This window comes from Gekko japonicus, unplaced genomic scaffold, assembly GCF_001447785.1.
Source record: "Gekko japonicus isolate JY-2015 unplaced genomic scaffold, Gekko_japonicus_V1.1 scaffold3210, whole genome shotgun sequence".
Lineage (NCBI taxonomy): Eukaryota > Metazoa > Chordata > Lepidosauria > Squamata > Gekkonidae > Gekko > Gekko japonicus.
In genome coordinates, this window is record NW_015164297.1 from 112,639 (window position 1) to 116,665 (window position 4,027).

The following is a 4,027-nucleotide window of genomic DNA, read 5'->3' on the forward strand; positions in this document are numbered from 1 at the left end:
AAGGAGTCTTAAAGCAGCTTACAATCGCCTTCCTCTCCCCACAACAGGCACCTTGTGAGGTAGGTGGGGCTGAGAGGGTTCTGAGAGAATTGTGACTGGCCCAAAGTCACCACTCTCCAGGCACCTTTTCAGGACTTCCATAGGCCCACCTGACTCAGCTGTGCAGGAGAAGTAGAGCTGGGTGTCATCTCCATGCTGGTGGTACCTTACTCCGAAAAACCCTGGTGATCTCTCCAAGCATGTCAGACAAAATGGAACTTGTGGGACCGCATAAGACAAATGTCATGGGGCCGAGCAGCAGTCCCTTAGCACCACCTTCAGAAACTGTCCAGTCAAAGAAGAGAACTACTGAAGCATAGGTACCCCCAACCACTCCCAACTCAACCAGCCTCTCCAGAGCCATTGTCAATGGTATCCAATGCTACAGAGAGGTCCAGGAGAATCAAGCACTCCTTTGACCAGTCACTCTCCCAGTAAAGGTGTCTAAAGCCATTTCTGTCTCAGACCCAGTCCCGAATCCAGACTGAAATGGGTCCAGATAATCATCTTCTCCAAGACCACCTGAGGCTGTGTAGCCACCACCCACTCCAGTACCCTGTCCAAACATGTTATTTAGGTGACCCAGGGGTCATTTTGTAGAAAAAGAGGTGCAGGAGCTCATTAGCATAACTCATTAGCATAACTTATTTGCATACGCCACACCCCCTGACATCACCGGAAGTGTGTCGGAAGGTGGACTGTTTTGCTCAGGCTCCACTGGACTGTTTTGGATTGCTAGCTATGGGGGGGGGGGGGACATGCAGATCTGTCCCCGCAGAGGAGGGAGAGCTTGTACCTGAACAAAACTTGGTCTTAAAGGTGCCACTGGACTGTTTTTTTTTTGGGGGTGGGGCCCTCTGCAACTTACCTGGCTGCTTCTTGCTCTGACTGAGGGCTGCTGGGAGCAGGGGGTAGGGCTTGTTGCATGTGCCCGCCCCCTGGGCTCTTTACTGCCGGAGCTCTGCTCCTGTGCGCTCCTGCAGGAAATGACCCCTGTTTAGGTCAGTGGTGTCCAGGGCTGCTTTCTTGGTTGTGCCACCACCCTTTCAGAAGCAGGCTGTATCCAGTGACTGGGACAGGAGTCCTTAGAGCACCTGAAGGTGAGCTGAGGGGGGAGGAACAAGTTCAGCTCAGCTTTCTGAAGAAAAATGTAAATTGCACAGAAGTGCCATCTGTAAATTATTGGCTTCCCTGCAAGAAAATGCAAAATGGACACTAATCGGGGACATGACTATACAGGGAGGGCGAATGGCCATCTTTTAGGAGTTCGCTCCGCTTATGCCAGTAGAACATTTGCTTGCGCAGTTATTTATAGGCTTAGAAGGCTGCAGTGGCTTCTGCCTGGGCTGTAGATCAGTGCGCCTGACAACAAGAACAGCCTCCGTCTGGAAGCAACCTTCGGCCTCCAGGGACAGCAAGAAACAACGTTGTCTTTTGATGGAATCAAATAGAGTTCCCCTTGAAGGGTTTATTTTTAACCAAAAATATTTTGGGCTCCAGCACTTCTTCACAATGCTCCTGTTGAGATCTTGTCCTCTCTTGTTTCCTCTACCTAAAGGGAGTGCCTTCCATTTTTCGTTCTCTTTAGCGCTAAATATAACTTTAAAAGCAGAGTAGCACCTTACAGGGGCCACACCCAGCCCTGGCAGGCAGGAAGAAACCTGTGCAGCAAGGCTGAAATTGGGACACCAGCAGTCCATTTCCTAATAGCTTTTTTTATTCAGCAAGTCATTTTTCTCTTGTAGGTATCCTGTGATTACAGCCAAAGAGAATGCTGTGTTTTACCCTAGTTTGATACCACCGGCTACTACTTGGCACAGGGGCTGTTCTTTCTCTTCACTGGAGAACAGTTCTACTGTGGCTCCGGTCACACGGGCCGGAAAATGCGGGGTGGAAGCGTGGCTGTTTGCCCCGGAGCAAACTAACGCGCGGCTGTGCGATCAGACGTCCCCTCGACGTCCCATGGTTAGGGGGGAGTTGCCGATCACACGACATGGCAAAGAAGCGGCGCGGTGCGGCAAACGGCGCTGTGTTTTGGTTTTAAACTGAAGTGTGCACATGCGCCGTTGGGGGCTTGTGCGCATCCTGTGGAGACTTGAAAAAAACCTTTTTGCATGTCGTACCCCACCCACGAACCCCCTGCTTGCTCCATGGCCTTTCCCTTGAGTCCCCGCATCGTTGTCACGCTCCCCCCTCGCCCCCGGCACTCGTGCCTTGCCCAGGAGATGATGCCGGCGTTGCTCATCCCAGGAAGGTGCCGGGGGGGGGGCTGGCTGGTGCGAAGCTCTCTCTCCCCCTCCCCCACAACGACTCGTCTGCTCTTCTTTCTTCTTCACTTTTTTGCGAGGGGACATGGGCAGGTGCCGGATGCCACCGGAAACGCGGTCAGACGCCCGCCCTTGCCCCGCGGTTACCGGAAACTAGTACCTCAGAGGTACTAGTTTTTAACTGCGCATCTTCGGAGGGAAGCCTCGGGTTCACCATGGGAGCTCTACGCTTCCCAGATGTTGCGGTGTGATCGCGCCCGGAAAATCCGCCTATCATCCGTCTCAGTAGCATGGCTACTGCTCCGTGTGACCGCAGCCTCAATATATTTTTTGTTGTTTCCCCTTTAGTGCTTGAATTGTAACACTAGTTATGCTGCTCTACACAGCTTAAACAAATTGACTGGCCTATTGCTGTTTTATTAACAAAAATATATTATGTCAGGCAACAGTTTTGCTCATATGGTTTGCAAGAAAGACAAATGGAAACAAACTACAGAATCGTGGTTCAGAAAAGAATTCCCAACTGACTTTCAACACGTACAGAAGTTTCACGTCAGGTGCTGGGAGGAGGGGCGGGACGGTGTATGTGCACACACTTCCAAAAAACGAAACAGAACTCTCTCTGTAATACTTCGCATAGGCGCTTATCCAAAGGAAATAGGTATGCAGAAATACTCTTCCATCCAGACGCCTATTGAGAAGCACATCTGCATCACAAAGTTTATTATTTCGCTCCCATGGGACTGACTAGGTTTGCCTTTAGATGGGGATGTGCATCCATATTTGAAACTATGAGTTATTGTATAGTTCTGGACAGGGGTCATTTCGTAGAAGAAGATGTGCAGGAACTCATTAGCATCACTCATTTGCATGTGCCACACCCCCTGACATCACCGGAAGTGTGTCAGAAGGCAACACCCACCGCTCAGGCCCCACTGGACTGTTTTGGATTCCTAGCTATTGGGGGGGGGAGTGCAGATCTGTCCTCACAGAGGAGGGAGAGCTTGTACCTGAATAAAACTTGGCCTTAAAGGTGCCACCGGACTGTTTTGGACCGGGGGGCCAGGGGGGGCTCTGCAACTTACCTGGCTGCTTCTTGCTCTGACTGAGGGCTGCTGGGAGCAGGGGGTGGGGCTTGTTGCATGTGCCCGCCCCCTGGGCTCGTTACTGCCGGAGCTCCGCTCCTGTGCGCTCCTGCAGGAAATGACCCCTGGTTCTGGATTAGGGCATATTGTAAGTATGTGGATTTTTTTCACCTGAATCTTATGGCTAATTGGTACAAGATCTCCCATTCATTGTGGCGACATGCCTTCCTGGCAGCATACTTGGGGGGAAAGGTTTATGTGCCAACACGCAGTCCCCACACAACACTGTTAAAATGCATGCCTGGCTAGGAAGGGATATTTGCAGGAGGAAGTCCAAGTACACATTGCGACTATGTTTGCAAAGCACTGGAACGGAAACCTGGGAAAATCAGAACCAAGACATTTATTTTTTAATAACAATATCCATAAAAATAAAAACCCCAAAACCAGACATAACTTTCTGAAAACAGCTTTCTACCTCATAATTTCACAGAAATTAGCTTGGAAAATATTGTTTTGCCCTCCCCTCCCCTGATTCCTGCATCCTTTGCTTCTGATACACCAACCACAGCAGACAGAAGATGAAAACGGGAAAAAATGAAACCTTGCCTACTTCCCAAGAATACGAACGAACAG